The sequence below is a fragment of the Halichoeres trimaculatus genome, unplaced genomic scaffold, assembly GCF_033239565.1.
Source record: "Halichoeres trimaculatus isolate MK-OKI-2021-1 unplaced genomic scaffold, fHalTri1.1 fHalTri1_scaffold_1, whole genome shotgun sequence".
Lineage (NCBI taxonomy): Eukaryota > Metazoa > Chordata > Actinopteri > Labriformes > Labridae > Halichoeres > Halichoeres trimaculatus.
Window position 1 is genome coordinate 41,967,300 of NW_027437179.1, and position 19,287 is coordinate 41,986,586.

General features: G+C 41.0%; 1 long non-coding RNA gene across 1 annotated transcript in view; it reads left to right on the top strand.

Moving 5' to 3' along the window:
• The first annotated feature begins 1,697 nt into the window (after positions 1–1,697).
• LOC141793599 (uncharacterized) overlaps positions 1,698–19,287 on the top strand; it is a 36,079-nt gene continuing 18,489 nt past the window's right edge. The window contains exons 1-2 of the long non-coding RNA XR_012598415.1: positions 1,698–1,862; positions 10,400–10,512. This is a non-coding gene — a long non-coding RNA (uncharacterized LOC141793599). The remainder of the gene's footprint in view (positions 1,863–10,399; positions 10,513–19,287) is intronic.

A 19,287-nucleotide genomic window follows, 5' to 3' on the forward strand; every position in this document is an offset into this window, starting at 1 on the left:
CTAATGTTCCTCCTCTGGCATCTGCTGCTGCAGCTCATTACAAATTCACTCTTTGTGTGTGTGTGTGTGTGTGTGTGTGTGTGTGTGTGTGTGTGTGTGTGAGAGATGCAGACAGAAGCAGTACATTAGCTCAGTGTGGTTCTGGGTGGGACGTGGTGTCTCATCAGTTTTTGTCTCGACGTTTGTGTCGAGTCGTCTGTCTCATGGCGTTTCCTTTCTTCTTTTCTATCAACGAGTCTATAACTAAAATAAAAGACGGAAGAATTTTAAATGATTGATTTATTATTTATCATCTACAAACACAAAATAAAATCTGTTACATCCTTTGTCATCTTATTTCTTTATTTATTCAGCCTCCCTGGTCCTGTGGTCCAGTGCAGAGACCTTCCTGTGGAGCTGAGCAGGAGCTGAAAAATAAAGACTCTGTCTGTGTTTCTTGAGTCAAAGTTAAGAGTTTCTGAGATACAAGGGACAAAATACCTGTCATTATGTTAAAGGTCCCATATTCTGCAAAAATCACTTAATTAAGTCTTTTAGTGAAATTTGTGGGTCTTTGTCTTTCCTCCCAGCCCACAAAATGTGTTATTTAATGACCAAACCTGTTCTTAGTAGAGCTTGTGAATATAAAATCCTGACCTAAAACCAGCTGTTTGGAATTTGGGGATTTGCCGACGTCAGCGATTCCCTTTTGACCAATCAGAAGCAAGTCTGACCTGATTGGTCCGCCGGAGCAAATACCCCCAAACCCCCTCCCCGTCCACTCCTCTCCCATCACTGCTCTGTTTTTGGCTGTAAACAGCCACATAGTTCCATCCTCAAGCTTCCCATCTCAGAAGAAGACAGACTAAGTGTCTAGAGTTCATTTATCAGGAAATGTTCCAGCTACACTCAGTAAAACTGTGCATGTGTGTGCTAGTCACTTCACGGCCGACTGCTTTTCCAACTTTGGACAGTCCAACAGAGGGCTAGCCAATAGACTGGTCCTGAATCCAGGCGCATTACCAACCATCCTCCAACAAACCTGGGACCCTGGAAATGTGAGTATTTTAAATGCTGTGTGCTGTGGAGCAGATGGAAGAGCTTTTCCTCAGTGTCCCCCCTGTCTCTGTGTTAGCTTCAGGATGCTAACTTCAGCTGCAGTTAGCCTGTTGTTTTAGCCTGTAATGTTACGGTAAACGAGCTTCTCTATTTTCTAAACATTGTGCACTCGGAGCTCGTGGCGCCGCTCTCAGTGACGTGGAAGAGCGGGGCGGTATCAGCGGTGGCTCATTTACATATGAAGGCCACGCCCACTAAATCAGAGCGTTCTGAACAGAGGGGCTATGAGAGCCTGGAAACAATGCTGCTGTGCTTGATTTATTGGCTTTTTGGACCAAAACATGTTACTACCATTTCATGAAGACATCAATGATCCAGATTAAACTGCAGAAAAGGAGCAGAATATGGGACCTTTAAATAAATTGAATAAATAAAAGCAGAAAGCCGAGGATCAGTAGAAAACAGTTCAGTAATTCATGAAGTAAACGTGTTAATTTAAAGGAGCTCAGTGATGACATGTCCGTTAATCTGATGTTTTTTATTTATTCATTTTAACTTTTTAAAATCTCTGACAGTATTATTATTTTTATCTTATTTATTAATTCTGATTTGACTTTTGATGAATTCACTTTTCTTTCCCACAGTCATTCTGTCGTTTCCTGACTTCCCAGCAGCAGCAGACAGGGGGCAGCAGAGAGTACCTGCTCTGAGGTGGGAGCTTGCTGAGTCAAAGGATCTGGATCACTTAGAGCCTGAGTTCCCATCATGAGGCGGAGCTGAAGTGGTTTCAACCTGAAGAAGGATCCAAACTCTGCTCTGACACGGTGAGATGGATCACAGAGGGTTTGCGTACATCTGAAGTAATCCAGGGATCTGTTTGGGTTTCATCTTTTCCTGGACTTGGGTTGTGGAGACTGTTTCCACTCAGCAGGAGAAAAGGGGGACTATTAGATTTTTGAATTCTGAAGACGAAGACAGATTAACTGTCACCAAAGTTCAGTGTTTTAGTTCACAGTGTGGTCAGATTTGATTTATAACCGCTGTGATCTCAGCGATGAGTACGCAGGAGGTTCACTCAGACCAGGATTTATGTGTCCTTCAGGTTTAGGAGAGACCATCACCTACAAAACGAAGAGAATGAAAATGAAACAGACGATCAGAGTGATTGTATTTTTGAGAACAGCTGTGTTTGTTTCTGAGCTCTGCAGCACCTCGCAGAGGAGCAGCTCACCTGTGGGGAGGGGTAGGCCATGGAGACAGGAAGTGTATAGTATGGAGGTGGAGCATGAGCAGCCAGGGGAGTGTTTGTAGGTATATCATATGGTGTTTCCTGCTACAAAACACACAAACACACACACACAATCAAAAAAAAAACACACACAAACACATTGAAGTATTATATCAAATGAAGTCTGTACTAACTCACCTGGCTGGCACTGGCATTTACTAACACTAGGATTGATGCAATCGTCTCCAAAAGATGAAAAAAAGCCAGGACACCTGCAAAGCCTTTCTCCCGTGTCTGAAAGATACACACACACGCATGTTTATAATGACAGAGTTATGTCATCAGTCATAGTTTCATGTTCAGACTGATCCAGAGCAGGGTTTATTCAGAGTTTAAAACAGTTTTCATTAAAAGTCATTGCTGCTCATAGTTCACAGCCTCCAAAGAGACCTTAGCTCACCATGTACAGGCCGGTGCCATTGACAAACAGTGGCTGCTCTTCAAGAGCATCCAGAAAGGAAATGGTCGTTGCTGATATTGCAGTTACAACCGCCACAGCATTGAACACAGAGCACACTTTCACCTGGGAGGGACATATCACAGGGAACATGTGGACATATCCACTTATACACATACAGTGGGAAAAATAAATATTGTAGCGTCAACTTTTTTCTCATCACATTTATTTCCAAAGCTTCAATTCAAACAAAATTTCTACCAGACATTGGTATTAATTCCAAAAATCCACATATGAAAAGAAATCACAATGTTCAGGTCCATAAATAATGATTATGGTGAATTAAGTACGATAACACAGGAAAAAAGGATTGAACACGCTAACTGAGACTCATCTAATACTTAGTGGAGAAGCCTTTGTTTGCAGTGACAGCTTCCAGAAGCTTCTTGTATGTTTGAACTAATGGCCCACACTGCTCAGGTGTGTCTTTGGCCCATTCCTCTGCACAGATTGTCTTTAAACCTTGAATTTCCCCATACATGGCTCCATTCATTGCTCCGTCAATTATATGAAGTTTACCAACACCACTAGATGAGAAACAACCCCATGCCATGATGCTTCCACCTCCAAACTTCACTGTTGGTGTAGTGCTTTTTGGCTGATGTGCAGAGCCATTTCTCCTCCAAACATGGTCTGTAGTATGACAGCCCAAAAGTTCAGTTTTGGTCTCATCTGACCAGACAACATTCTCCCAGTATTCTACAGGCTTGTCAAGATGCTGTTTAGCAAACTTTAAACCAGCTTCAACATGCCTTTTCTTGAGGAATGGAGTCTTGTGGGCTGAGAGTCCATAGAGGCCATGGTGGTGGAGTGCATTGCCTATTGTTTTCTCTGTAACAATTGTACCTGCTGCCTCCAAGTCTTTCTGGAGCCCTTTCAGGGTGGTCCTTGGCTGGTTGAGTACTCTTCTGACTATCTTTCTGACTCCCTGGTCAGAAATCTTCAAGGAGCTCCTGAGCGTGGCCTGTTGATGGTAAGGTGGTGCTTCTTCCACTTGTGAATAATGGTCCCAACGGTGCTGACTGGAATATTCAGGTGCTTTGCTATAAGTCTGTAACCAGTTCCATTCTGATGCTGAGCAACAATCAGGTTGTGAATGTCTTCAGAGAGCTCTTTGCCTTTACCCATCATGAGGTGTGTGCTATTTAACTGCTTGGTGAAAAAAAACACCTTTTTTATAGGACCATCAATTTGCTCTAGCCCAGCTGATGTTGGTTTGCACTAATTGGAAGTTCAAGTAATAATTACTGACAGATTTCAGGTGGTATGGTGCATTTCCTGTCCAAAGTATTCAGCCTTTCCATGGTGTGTTCAATACTTTTTTCCTGTGTTATCGTTCTTAATTCACCATAATCATTATTTATGGACCTGAACGTTGTGATTTCTTTTCATGTGTGGATTATTTCAGTTTATACTAATGTCTGGGAGAAATTTAGTTTGAATTGCAGCTTTGAAAATAAATGTGATGAGAAAAAAGTTGACGCGTTCAATACTTAATATCCCCACTGTATACACGCTCAAATGCATACGTTTGAGTGTATGACAGAGAGGATTATGGGAAACAGGGAATAACTTACCAGACAGCTGCTTGAAGATTTTGCAGCAGCAACTGCGAGAGATCCAGCAGTGATGTACTGAGATAAAAACAGATTATAATTATTATTATTATTATTATTATTATAATTATTATTATTATTATAGGGGGTTTTTTTTTGGTTATCATTGATGATAATAATGAACATTAGGTTCAACATGATGTTTAAATTTCAGACTATGGTTAATAATATAATTTACAGTTTTCCAAGTTGCTTTGGTATATTTCATGAATCATCCTCACCATTTGCAAAACAGGAAGTGCATTTCTCACAACAGTTTGTAATAATAATCATTTGCAGGGATGTCCCAAATCATTTGCAACTTGTTCAAAAAAATGAGAAACTGCCTTTTTGATGTGCAAAAGTGACACAATGATCTCAAGATTGAACAAGTCATTTTGAGAATTTCAATTCAGATCTGAAAAATGAACCGAAGCAACTGAGAAAAACTGTAATAGAGAAGTTATTTTACTGATAACTTTAAACTCAGAGAACAAACTGAAGTTAATCTTTCTGTTCCTCTGAACTTCTGACTTTTATATTAGAGTTACTTTGGTAAGAATATCACTTGAATATATTTATTCATGTAATGTTTTAAAAACAACAAAAAGGAGAAGAAACTCACACTCGCAGCTCCCCACATGAAGACACCGACGAGAGACAATAAACTGAGGTTTTCATCAGTAATCATTGAGACGATCCCAAACAAGAACACCATCAAACCAATCATGATCTGAACAGTCTGAAACACACACACACATACACACAGGGTTTAACTTTGTATCCACTGTGATCATGGTTCTCTGATGAGCGTTTGATTATCTCTTTTAATTAATCAGACTTTTTTTTATCATCACAAAAACTTGGCTCACTCAGGACGATCAAAGTCCTCTCAAAGAAGCAGCCTCACCTGGTTTTATCTATCTGCACCAACCCCATACGTCATGTAGCTGGGCTGGGTAGCTGTCATTTACAGGAAGGGCTTTAAACACACACGTCGTATATCCAGGTAAGAACAGATCCTTAATCCAGGTGATATTAACATCTCTGACCTTCAGCAGATATTTTACTGATACCCTGGATTCACTTGACTTCACTCAGGCTCTTCATGTTCCCACCTGTATACAGAGTGGACAGCGTGGCTTCGCCTTTGACCGTTGTATGGTTTTACAGCCAAGGCACCGCCATTGGCAGCAGTTGTGCAGCCAAAGTCTGCGCAGTAGAGACTGTGAGGGATTCTGGGAGAATCTGAGTGACTGACTCTACCTCCCGACATATTTTGCGATCCCCGGAAAAAATACATGAGAACGGCATCTGTCAATCATTGTTAAACGTGACGTAAAACCTCGTTTTTAACCTCTTTAACTAATGAAAATGAAAACTTTTTAGAAAAAAGAGGACTTGAATACAAGGCAGCCAAATGATATCTTCAAATCACCACAACATTCGGACGTGAGAAACATTTCTATGAGATGTATTAATTTTTAAAGTTTGACCACAGCCCAGTACGACGCCGTATTGGGGCCACTTAAACAAAAAATCGGAAAATTAAACTAGAAATTTTCTAGATAAAAACTAAGCATTTTCGAGTTTGTAAAGTCACAAGTTTACGACTTATTGAACTCAAAAACGTACTAGTATATAAAGTCACAATTTTACGACTTTATAGACCAGTAAATTCTTATTTCTCAAAGATTTATATGTGGCTTTGAATGTGTAGGTTGTCATATACTTCACAGCAAGATGGACTGAATTGACGGCTTCATCAGATTGTACTTTGAGTTGGTCTCAACAATAAAGAGATACTACTGGTTTTAGCCCAGAGTCATTGCGTTTCTATGAGCAGTCGGACTCTGAAAAGACGTTGTTGTCCCATGGGGCTGTTCAGAAGAAAGCAGCACACTGAACTTGAGGAGGTGTTTGTGTTTAGACAAGAAGTTTGACGCAGCGGGCAGATGCAGGGATATAGATGGTTACATCTCTAAGCTATACAGATGGGGTATGTGGTCTAACAGGACACGAACGAAAGAGCGAGTCGTTGAACTTTCCTCCTCAGGAGCATTTAACAAAAGGAATGAAATAAAAAGTAAACAGACAAACTTGCGCTTCTGCAGCGGAGACCAGAACAATCGACTACAGTTTACAGTCCACTTAGACTTCTTAGTAGATCACAGATAAACAAATAGGTCATAGAAAGACACATGAAAACATCTGATCCCATATCTGTCACAAAACAACCTTCAATGTTACAATTGTTTGTTTTTTTTTAAGTTTTTTTCAGCTTATCTTTTTGCAGCTCATCACTTCTGCATCTCTCAAGCGAGGCATCCCCTGTGCATCAACTAACATCCGAGACTTGTGAGTTCATAAACCAGTAAATTTACAACTTTACAAGGTCGTAAATTTGTGGCTTCATCAACCCGCAAATTTACTAGTTTATGAAGCCCTAAATTTTCCACTTTATGAACTTGCAAATTTTTTGATTTTATAAAGTCGTAAATTTGGGACTTAAGAAACTCAAAAATTTTGAGTTTTTTTCTCGAAAATTTATTAATTTAATAAGTTTCTTTCATGGCCCTAATAGGCCATCGTAGCCCAGGAATGACTAGAGAGCTGTATTTTTTTTTACCTATACTGCAGCCAGCCACCAGGGGGAGCAGTTTTTGAGGTGACCTCACTTCAAGCCAAGCAAGATGACGTCCGTTTTTTTTACAGTCTATGGTTCCCACTAATTGGAAAGCTCACACCCCTGATCTGGTGTTACATCATAGTCTCAGCTCTTACAACTTTGATGGGAAGGAGATGTGGGTCAGACCATAAACTGCTTTTATTCAGCATGGTTTTATTGCTCTTACCTGTTCTTATCAACACCCTGATCCCTCGCCAGGTTTTTGACTCAGCGTCCCTTCCCAAGTTTTCAGAGTTTCATAACACTGCTCCCTCAAATGCTTTTAATACCAGTATGAATACCAAGGACCTGGTCTGTCATTTGTTCTGGAAACCATGGCCCTTTACAAAATCAATTATTCTCACTTCATTTTGTGTAATGGCTCCAATCCCAGGGTTTGATTTCAAGTTATAGACTCAACAATAGGCAACAGAAGAAGAATCCAACAATAATATTTTGAGTTATTTGACCTTTTTTACCCCTTTCTCTATGCATGTTTTATCAAAAATCACATTAATCCAGCTGCTTGCAGCCTTGACGTCGTCCCCACTTAATTTCTAGAAGATGTTTTAGACACAGCTGGGCTCAGGGTTTCATAGATTATCAACACTTCATTTTTAACATCATGTTCCCTCTGATTTTGGATGTGCTGTGGTCCAACCTCTTTTTAACAAATCAAATCTTCATCCTACGGTTCCTGAGCCCTGTTTCCACCAAGCGGTTCAGTTCAGTTCATCTTAGTACGGCAAGTATTATGTGGCATTTCCTTTGACTAAACCAGGATAGGTCCCCAAATTACAGATCTGTACGTCCCACTTTTTGGGACTGTTGGGGTGCCTGGCATATGGACCCCAGAAGGTGAAGATAGAAACACTGCAGTCAGTAATAGATGGATGAATGTCTTCCATTGTTGCTCTTTGTTTACTGTGTGTTTTTCTTCTTCGTTGGATTTATTAGCTGGTACGCTGTCTTGCTGTCATGCTATTATATAACTGACTCAGCTATCAGCATCCAGCTTACACATGCCCACCAAGAAGAGCACGGTTGGCTGTGTAAACACAAACAGGATCAGGCTTTACTTTACAGAGAAAGCAGCCTCAACCCAGATCTGATTCAGCTGATCATCCTGTTTTAATGGGACTCCTTAGAGGGGATCGAGGTACTCAGTTGGTTTCATTCCTGTCTTTGAAACAGAACCTGATTAATCATGGATCACGTTCGGTTTAGTCAAATACTCACCCCGAGAGCCATCAGTCGTGCCTGGTTGGCGGTCTGGAACACCTGAGGAAACCCCAAGACCTCACCTCTTGAACCTGAGGCTGGTGAAGACATGGTCCTAGTTGTTGTTGTTGTTGTTGTTGTGGTCGATCAGGTGAGTGTGTCCAGGTGAGCTGACTCCGGGGTCTGACCTGCAGCTCTCTGGTGTTCCTGAAAAACTCACACGGGTAAATCATTCACCTGATGATACCTATCACAGACTATAAAAGATTGGACGTCATCTCGCTCAGCTCATAAAAACTGCTCCCCCTGGTGGCTGGCTGCAGTATAGGTCAAAATACCTCTGTCTGTCTCTTCTCTCTCTGTGGGTCTGAGGATCTAACTCAGGCTGCTTTGCGTCACAGAATTGATGAACCCAGAGCTGATGTTTAAATCATTATATCTATTTATTTAAAAATGGACAATGTAGATGAATTGACATTTGTAAACATGTAAATGTACCCAAGTTAGCCAAAAAGGCTTATTTTCATCAGCAGTTCCTTTGCCAGGTGTTATTTGGCAACAAAGAGGAAGTAAGACAATGTGTTTCAGAATAGGTTTAAAAAGTACAGGTTAGGAACAATAATAGTAATAATAATATTCCATTGGTGTGATCCTCTGAATGAGAACACTTTTTACCAAAGATTGTATTCCTGACGGGAATTGTGCAGTCCCCCCTAGCTGCACTTCCTGTACTTGTATTTGTGTTAATTAGCGGCGATAAAGCCTGACAGAGGAGGAGCTAAGCGGTGTATGACCCTATAAACTTAGCAGAACTTTGATAATTGGAAAGGTTTTCCTGCAAACTGTGTTTTATTAGGATATGGCTTCTTATCTAGGGTTTTTGAGTTCCTGCTTATGTAAGGATTCCAGTGGTTTAGCACCTTTAGATTTGGAAGTAGACCAACTTATCAGACAGTAGGTGGCGTAAGAGAGAATCATGGAGCGTAAGTAGACCTTTGCTGCAGAGCCCTTTGTGTGTGATTTATGGTTACCATTTCTAACAAGGTGTAATCCAGAGAAGAGACACCACTTCATAAGACTGACAGACTCGATGGAAAAGTTGAGAAACTGTTTCTGTTGGATGGTTAGTCCTGAATCCAAATTGCAGTGAGTGGAGCAGAAAGAAGCTAGTGTTAAGGCAACTGATGACTTGTTCAGCCACCAGTTTTTCCAACACTTTTCACACTGTGAGAAGTATACTATGGAGGAATGAAAGTCACAAAATAATGTACATAATTTAATAAATAATTAAATGTCTCAATAATTATTTAATATTGGGAATAAACCATTATATATACAAACAGATATAGAATTTTTAGTTTAAATGAAATACATGTATTATTAAATAATGAATTCATAAAATATATAAACACACACACACACACACACATATATATATATATATATATATATATATATATATATATTTTTGGGCTGGGACCATGTGCTATTTTGCAATTCCGTTCTATTATGATTTTTGAGGTGCCAATTCTATTTAAATCGCGATTTTTCCATATTTACAATTTTTAATTTGCTTTTTCAACACCCGGCCATGTGAAAAAAGTGAAATGATGATGATAATGTCTATAAACTGTATCAGGAGCCATATTTTCGCATAAAATGCACATCACATGAGTCAGAAAGAAACAATTCAACCTCTGCTGGAGAAAAGAGGGAACTTTTTTCCAATCCAGTTTGTAAACAAAGACCGAAATAAAGAATTTATATTTGAAAAAAAAAAGGGGGGGTTTTGATAAATCCCAATTTTTATATTGTCAAACAAAAAAATCCAGAAAATGTTGATTTTCCATTTATTTCTCCAACCCCTGATATACATATTAATATACATAAAAGTGTTGGGACTGCTAGCCCAAACAGCAGTTTAGCCCACCGGGAATTGCCTGGTTTGCCAGATGGCCAGTCCATGTCTGGTGGGATGTGGTGTCTCATCTGTGTCTCTGTGATGACTTCTCTCTTTTTTATCAATGAGTGTATTACTGAAATAAGGGAACTTTATATGATTAGTTTATTTATCATCATCTTCAAACACAAAATAAAATCTCTAACATCCTTTTATATCTCTATTTATTCAGCTCAGGCTGGTCTTGCTCAGCCTCCCTGGTCCTGTGGTCCAGTGCAGGGACTTTCCTTTGGAGCTGAGCTGGAGCTGACACTGAAGACTCAGTCTGTGTTTGTTGAGTCAAAGGTAAGAGTTTCTGAGATACGAGGGAGAAAATACCTGTCATCATGTTCTCAGTAAATAAAATCAGACAGCCCAGGATCAGCAGAAAACAGTTTAATAGTTTATTAAGGAAAACTTTTTGATTCAAAGGAGCTCAGTGATAATGCATCATGTTTTTTTCATGTTGTTTTATAGATGATAATAATAATAACTAGACAACTTCCACAGAAATTGTGAGAGGGGCCCGGGCAGCTGCCGGGCTTTTTCATTCATGAAATAGTTCAGAAACACAGAAGGGATGTCACCATACCTCATTCACGTGTTTTGGACTTTACCAAACACTTCCACACATTTCTGGATTCTGGTGTAAGTGAGGTCAAAGGTACCTTATGCACAGCCATGCACTCTTTTTGTGCCTTGTAGCTGAGATTTTTTTTTGCCAGAATCACCCGATTTGTGTGTGTGTGTGTGTGTGTGTGTGTGTGTGTGTGTGTGTGTGTGTGTGTGTGTGTGTGTGTGTGTGTGTGTGTGTGTGTGTGATTCTGTGTGTAGGTGTGAGAGAGAGGGAGATAGTGAGTTGTTGGTGAGGTACTTTATCCTGATTGTAATGGGTGTGCCAGTATAAGTAGTTGAGATCTAAAAGCCCATTTAATCTGTGTTAATGTTTGCTATTTAGGCAGGTAAACAAACACGTGTTTCTCTGTCCCTTAATGACCTCATCAGTCAGTATACACAGCTGTGTGGTTACCATGGTGATGATGTAATAATGGGTAATGATGCGTCAGTGGAACTTTGGAACTTTCTTGTGTCCACTGATCTAAAGCAGGACTAATGGGTTAGACTTGAGTCCAAAAATCCTGCATTTGATGAACACGATGATGTGTTTCCCAAGTCTGTAGAGCGAGAAATGAGGACAGGACAGCGATCTACAAATGTAGTTACCAATGGAGCTCATGAGAGAAAGTTGCTCAGATAAAACAGATTAAAGAAAAATGAGTGTTTCTCTCACATTTGGGCTTTTTTTGCAAAACAGTACAATTGTTTTGTAAAATACTCTTTTTGTAAGTAGCAGGAGAAGTCAGGGAACCTTTTAGTGTATCTTTTATTCTTCTTGAGTTAATATTTTCAAAGTTATGGCAATTTGTTAAAGAAAGTTGTAATGTCTGAGCAGCAGCCTCCTTCACTCTAGCTGAAGAAGTTCCACACTCTAGGAGCTGAGGTTGGAGTGCAAAATCTGGAAAGTCGATGTTGCTTGAACAGTGAAACCTCAAAAACTGTAAAAGATATCCAAAAGCTAGGTCATACCTGAAAAGCTGAAAGACCAGTGAACATTTTAAAGCAAAAAATGGAGTCTGTAAGTGGATGTATGCTGAAGTTTTAGCATCTCAAAGTTAGTGGAAATTTAGGGGATAGAGTGTTAGATTCCCATTCATTCCTTATGAGACATTTTTCGCTGTTTTTCATGAATAACTCAGCCAAATATTGGCATAATAGCAAAAAAATTCATAGCAAACCATTCCTGATGAAACTGCACGTTCTGATGTATTATTTGTGGGGGGTTTCTCAAAGTCCTTAGAGGAGAAGCAAGCCAAAATTTTGTCCAGAAGATGAAGAATAAAACAACAAACGGAAGAACAATAGGGGCCCGTTCGAAGCCGGAGCCCGTAATTAACGCGAGATGTGGTTCAGGAGTCTGATGGTAGCAGGGACAAATGAAGTTTTAGGCTGTTAGTTCCACATCCTGGCAGCGCATACCTTCAACCTGATAACAACAGCTTGTGTTCAGCAAAGAGAGGATGGGTACAATCAGCTAAGACAGCCTGTGCCATCTAAGTGACTCTGGCTCTGGATAAAGATCAAAGGTCGTTAAGACTAGTGTCAGAAATTTAACTGCACACTCTCACTATATTCTTCGACCTCTTCGTATTTAGATAAAGACACTCAAACCAACAGGTACTGTCATAAAAGTTCAGTGTTTGATATGAACTGAGTCCAGTTCTGGGCATCATGTGTCATTCATCCATAACGTGGTCTGATTAGATTTAAAACTGCTGCAATCTCAGCTCATCAAGACCGGGTGTATGCAGGAGGGTCAGTCAGACCAGGATTTATGTATCCTTCAGGGCCAGAGGAGACCATCATCTACAAAGTAAAACAACACAATCAGGATCAGACCCTTCGCTCTTTCTCTACACACTCATAAAACCAGGAAGAAAATGAAAATCAAACAGACTACTATCAGCTCTGTAAACACAAAGGTTATTCCTAACAGCAGCTAAATAAAACATCAATCTTTTTCAGTGGTAAGGATGAAAGGCTGAAATCTGGAACAGAGATCAGCAGTTTCAATGATTTATTAATGAGACAAACTGCTTTAAAATACCACTGATCAATAAGTTTTAATTACAGTCATGGAGAAAATGATAAGACTGCCTTCGTTTTCTTCGATTTCTAGTTCATTTTTATGTCTAATACCACTTAAGGTTCATAACCTGGAGAATACAATGAACATGACAAAAATGCAGCTGATTACATAATATTTGATGTCCTATTTGACATGCTTAAGCTTTGTTGTTCTCCCAGGGTGTGTAAGAGGACATTTCATGTCATAGGCAGCACTGGACATGCAAAGGTCAAGAGTGGTTTCTTGCTTACATTCAAGTTGTAGCTCCCTCCTCCCTATCTGCCCTGCTTGCTCTTGGTCCGTCCTATCCAAAACAATAAAATCATGGATTTGATCGGCTCAATGCAATTGATAAAATTTTCTCAACAAGGAAACTGGGCAAAGGGGAGCCCGCCTGCCCCGGCAAGACGTTTGTAGCTGGGTATACGATTGACCCCTGGGAGACTTGGAGGACCGTTTGCCTGTTGATCCTTTCCGTTGAGGATACTTAAGATGTCTACATATTTTGATTTATGATAACAGGCTTTCTGCTGTTTGGAGCTAGTAGTTTCCTGATTTATCGCAAACTTCAGATGGCACAGGCAGCACTTTTGGCAATCAACAATCTGCCTGTCTTCGAGGGATTGTGCAGGGCTGTCAACAGTCAGACTCAAGCGATATATGAACGTAATTGTAGGCAGGATGAGATTCCTGGACTTCTTTGCAAGATGGACAACAACTTGGAGAAGTTGTCAGCTAGGCTTGGCTGTAATGGGCCACCAAATGAGGTCATTTGGGATCGCCACAGAGATGACCAGTGAGACTCTAAGGAAGACGGAACATTTTCAGAGAGTCTGCCTGACCCAAACAATCTCTATCTCTCTTTCGGCTCCTCATCGGCCTTAGTTGGCTGATAACGCTCTATTCTCCTGGATGGTATGCAGACAGATGCTTAGAAGCCACAAAGGCAGCCATCTTGGTGCTGTTCGAGACTGGCATGAGTGAGAGACAGGAAGCCAAAAAACTGAAGATCTCTTAGACAGACGTTGATTACACCAAGAAAAACCAAACCCCGGCGTGGTACCATCAAACTGCTAGCTTGTTCGGGCAGGAAACGTCTTTCTACCCCATGAGATGACTGTGCACACATCAGTTCCTGTGTCAGGAATCGTGGTCAGACCTCCAGGGACCTTAAAATGAGTGGGCACTGTGGAGAAATGTCACTTGTTCAGCAAGGACAGTTAGAAACCGACTCCTTCAAGCTGGTCTGAAGTTACACAGGGCACGGAAGAAGCCCTCCATCAACCAAAGACAGAGGAAGACCCAGGTACTCTCTGCTAGGGATCAAGGATTGGACTGTTGGTGATTGGGTGAAGGTTCTCTTCAGGGATGGATCCAGTTTGGAGTTGATGTCTACTCCAGCCAACTTACTGGTTGGGAGGAGACCTGGAGAAGCCTACAGACGAGACCATCTGACCCCTACAGTAAAACATTGGGGTGGATCAGTGATGATCTGGGGTTGTTTCAGTCTGGGTGAACAGGGTGAAGGAACCAGGTCATGTACAGGACTACTCTTGAAAACAGTCTTCTTCTATCAGCTGGAAAACTCTTTCCTGGCTCAAACGACTGGATTTCCCTACAAGACAATGCTCTTTACCACATGGTGAGGTCTGTTATAGCCTGTGTGGAGGACTTGAACATTCGAACCCTGCCTTGGCCAGCTCAATCACCAGATCTTAATCCAACTGAAACATCATCAAACTCCAAATGGAGAACCACAGCCCAAAACCAAGGCAGATCTGTTTAAGTGTTTGCAGCAGGAACGAGCTGCTGTGACAGAAACTGGTGAAGAGCACGCCAAAAAACAAGGAAAGCCTGAAAACTCTGTTTTTTGCAGTACAATGCCACAGCTATAAATGTAAGAACCTCAGTGATTTTGGTTCTTATCAAGAAAACCACGGAAAGTGGCGAGCCAGCACTTGGATTAAACTCTTATGAGCTTTTTTTGTATTTTCCATTCGTCCAAACGAATGTACCTTAGGTTGTACCAGGCATTAAAATCAACAAAAATTGAAGAAAACAAAAGCGGTCAATTTTTTTTCCATGACTGTATGTTAGAGAAACAGGAAGCTCAGCTCTTTATTGTAGAGTGATTGTATCTCTGAGGAAACAGCTGTGCCCAGAGGAACAGCTCACCTGTGGGGTAGGGTGGGCCATGGAGACGGGTGGTACATCGTATGGAGGCGGAGCATGAGGTGCCAGCAAGATGTTTCCAGGTATAACATAGACTTCTTCCTGCTACAAAAAGACACACATACAAAGTTTAAACTAATCTGAAAGAGTCCATACTAACTCATCTGTCTGATACAGGAACAGTTTGTCTCATCTTACCTGGTCGTCATGGTAACAGGCGGGTATATAAGTAAATATTGCGAGTCTGACTGAAATAAGTAACTCCAATAACATAAAGATAGCCATGACTATTGAAAAGCCAGTCGCCCGAGTCTGAAAGACACACACACACACACACACACACACACACATGTTCGTAATGACTGAGTTATTTCCAGCTGTTATCAGTCACAGTTTACATTAAAAGTCATTGCTGCTAATGGTTCACAGAAACCTTAACTCACCTTGTACAGGTCACAATCGCCACTGGTGGCATTGTAGCACCTCAGGTACGATCCTTCAGGAGGGTAGATCAACCCTGCGGCCGCTGAAGCTACAAAGGCCAAAACATTGAACCCAAAGGTCGCTTTCATCTGAGAGTGACATATCACAGGGGTCATTAACATACCCATGTACACACCCAATGCACAGGTTTGAGTGTGTATGACAGAGAGGGTTATGGGAAACAGGAAGTAACTTACCAGACGGCGGGTTGGAGACTTTACAGCAGCAACTGTGAGAGATCCAGCAGCGATGATCTGAGATAAAAACATATATTGTATATACTTTAATAAACACTTTTATTAAATATGGCATGTATTCATATCACGTTTTAAAAATAATAAAAAGTAGAAGAAACTCACAATCGCTGCTCCCCACACAAAGATACCACTGATCGCACTGAGAGAGGTTACACCAAGGTCTTCTGCAGGAATCACTGTGACGATCCCATACGAAAACATCATCAAACCAATCATGATCTGAACGGTCTGAAACACACACAGACATACACACAGGGTTTAAGTTTGTGTCCACTGTGATCAACGTTCTCTGATTAGTGTTTGATCAGGTCTGAAAGTTTATGTTAGCAGTTCAAAAAATTAACATTTCGTTTTGCACGACTTTATCTTTTTTAAAAAAAAATTGACTTTTTTATCATCACAGAAACTTGGCTCACTCAAGACTATCAAAGTCCTCTCAAAGAGGCAGCCTCACCTGGTTTTATCTATCTGCACCAACCCCTTGCGTCATGTAGGGAAAGGGGGGTAGCTGTCATTTACAGGAAAGGTTTCAACACACACCTGTCACTTACACACTCTCTGTCATCTCTTATACCGAGGTATGAACAGATCCTTATTCCAGGTGATTTTAACATCCATGTCTGCTGTCCCTCTCTGACCTTCAGCAGAGATTTTACTGATACCCTGGATTCACTTGACTTTACTCAGGCTCTTCATGATCCCACCCATTGGAAAGCTCACCCCCCTGATCTGGTTTTACATCATAGTCTCAGCTCTTACAACTCTGATGGGAAAGAAAATATGGGTCGGACCATAAACTGCTTTTATTCAGAATGGTTTTATCACTCTTACCTGTTCTTATCAACACCCTGATCCCTCGCCAGGTTTTTGACTCAGCATCTGTTTTCAGAGTTTCATAACACTGCTTCTTCAAATGCTTTAAATATCAGTTGAATACTGAAGACCTGGTCTGTCGTTTTAACAAGACCTGTCAGACTGTTCTGGAAACCATGGCCCCTTACAAAATCAAAGAACCACCAAAGGTCCAACATCTCTTTGAGAAATCAAAATTAATAATCAACTTTTATTTGTTGAGCCCTTTACAACACACAAGATGACCAAGGTACTTTCAATAAAAATCAACATCTGAACAAAACAATTCAAATTCAGTACGATTATAATGGCAGAAATATGTGTCCAATATTGTCAATTTGCTTGTCAATTTTTAAACCGCTATCAAAAACGACCCCAGAATTTCTCTTAGTAGAATTCAACTTGACAGACAGATCATCAGAGGATGTAGAATCACCAAATAGAGCAAGTTCAGAAAATTTTGTCCCAACCACGTTTCATTGTCAGCAATGTAGTCAGTTAGGGTTTGTTGAGCACCACTTTTGTTTGGTAACACAGTAAGATAGATTCGCAGCTCATCTGCATAGCAGTGAAAGGCGAGGTTGTGCCTGACTATGACAGACCCCAGAGGCAACATGTAAAGTGAAAACAATAAAGGGCCCAGAAAGGAGCCTTGGGGCACACCACAGAAAAGAGAAGCAGCAGAGGACAATAGGTAACCAAGCATGTCAGGTACCATTAAAACCATTTCAGTGCTGTACTGTGAATACCAACGCAATGATTAAGGCGGGAAAAGGGGATTGAATGATCCACTGCATCAAATGCTGCTGTCAGTTCCAACAAAACCGAAACAACAGGATATTTGGCATCAACAGAAAGGGTAATCCTATGGTTCTTAAGCCCTGTTTCCACCAGTATGGTGCACATTTTGTGGCATTTCCTTTGACTGAAACTTGGACAGGTCCTCAAATTACCAACCAGTTTGTCCCACTTTTTGGTTCCCTTCTGTTAAAGTGTCAGACATACCAATCCAACCCCAGAAGATGGAGCTAGAAACACTGCAGTAAGAAACAATGGGTGGATGAATGTCTTCCATCGTTGCTCTTTGTTTTCCTTTTTTTTTTTCTTTGTCAGATTTATCAGCAGGGTACACTGTGTCACTGTGTAACTGACTCAGCTATCAGCATCCAGCTTACACGCCACCTACCAAGAAGAGCACATTTGGCCGGGGAAACACAAACAGGATCAGGCTTTACTGATTCTACCCATACCAAATTTAGTGATCTGAACCGGACCACTTGGTGGGAACACGGCTCAAGTACTTCAATCTCCAAACTACCGTTTTTATCCAGAGTTTTAGAGAAAGCAGCCTCATCCCAGATCTGATACAGCTGATCATCCTGTTTTAATGGGGCGCCTTTAAACCTGGGAGGGGATCGAGGCCATCATGCTATCATGCTATCACATAACTGACTCAGCTATCAGCATCCAGCTTACAAGCCACCTACCAAGAAGAGCACGGTTGGCTGTGGAAACACAAACAGGATCAGGCTTTACTGATCTAACCCGTACCAAACTGAACTGATCCAAACCGGACCACTTGGTGGGAACACGCCAAACTTCAAACAGAACCTGATTAATCAAGATTATGTTCAGTCAGTTACTCACCCCCAGACCGACCAGTTTTGCCTGGATGTAGATCAGCGGCTCCTCCTGAGGACCGCTCTGGGACTGGGGTGGGATCACCCTAGTGAGCACCAGGACCTCACCTCCTGATCCTGGGACTGGTGAAGACATGGTCCAGGTGTGGTTGTGGTAGATCAGGTGAGTGTGTCCAAGTGAGCTGACTCTGAGGTCTGACCTGCAGCTCTCTGGTGTTCCTGAAACACTCACACAGGTAAATCATTCACCTGATGATACCTCTCATAGGCTGTAAAAAGAATGGACGTCATCATAAAAACTGCTCCCCCTGGTGGCTGGCTGTAGTATAGGTCAGAATATCTGTCTGTCTCTTCTCTCTGTGTGGGTCTGAGGATCTACACTCAGGCTGCTTCATGTCACAGAAATGATAAACCCAGAGCTGACGTTTAAATCATTATGTTTAATTTTTTTATTACTATTAATTTATTTGAAAATGTAGATGAATCGACATTTGTAAAAATGTACCCAAGTCAGCCAAAAAGGCTAATTTTCATTGACAGGCCCTTTGCCAAGTCTTATCTGGCAACAAAGAGAAAGTAAGACAATGTGATTCAGAATATGGTTTGAAAATGCAGATTAGGAATAATAATAGTAATAATAATAAACACGGCTATGGTAACATTAAAACAGTATAAGGTCACTGATAGAACTCTTGCTTTTCAAGATGCCAGGTCTTAACTTTGTATTTAACTGAATAATAAGATGGTAACACTGATTGACTGTGGTGTTGAGATCCATTGGTGTGATGCTCTGAATGAGAATACTCTCCGACCAAAGGTTGTTTCCTGATGGGAATTGTGCATTGAGCCATAGGACTTCTTGTAGTCAATCCAGGCAGTGCACAAGTTGGTGTTTCTAGACTTGCAATCCCGGGAGATTTCCCTGTTGACCAGTAACTGTTTGACTCCTCTGTTGTAATTACAACTGGGTCTTCCTCTGGGAGGTTCTGCT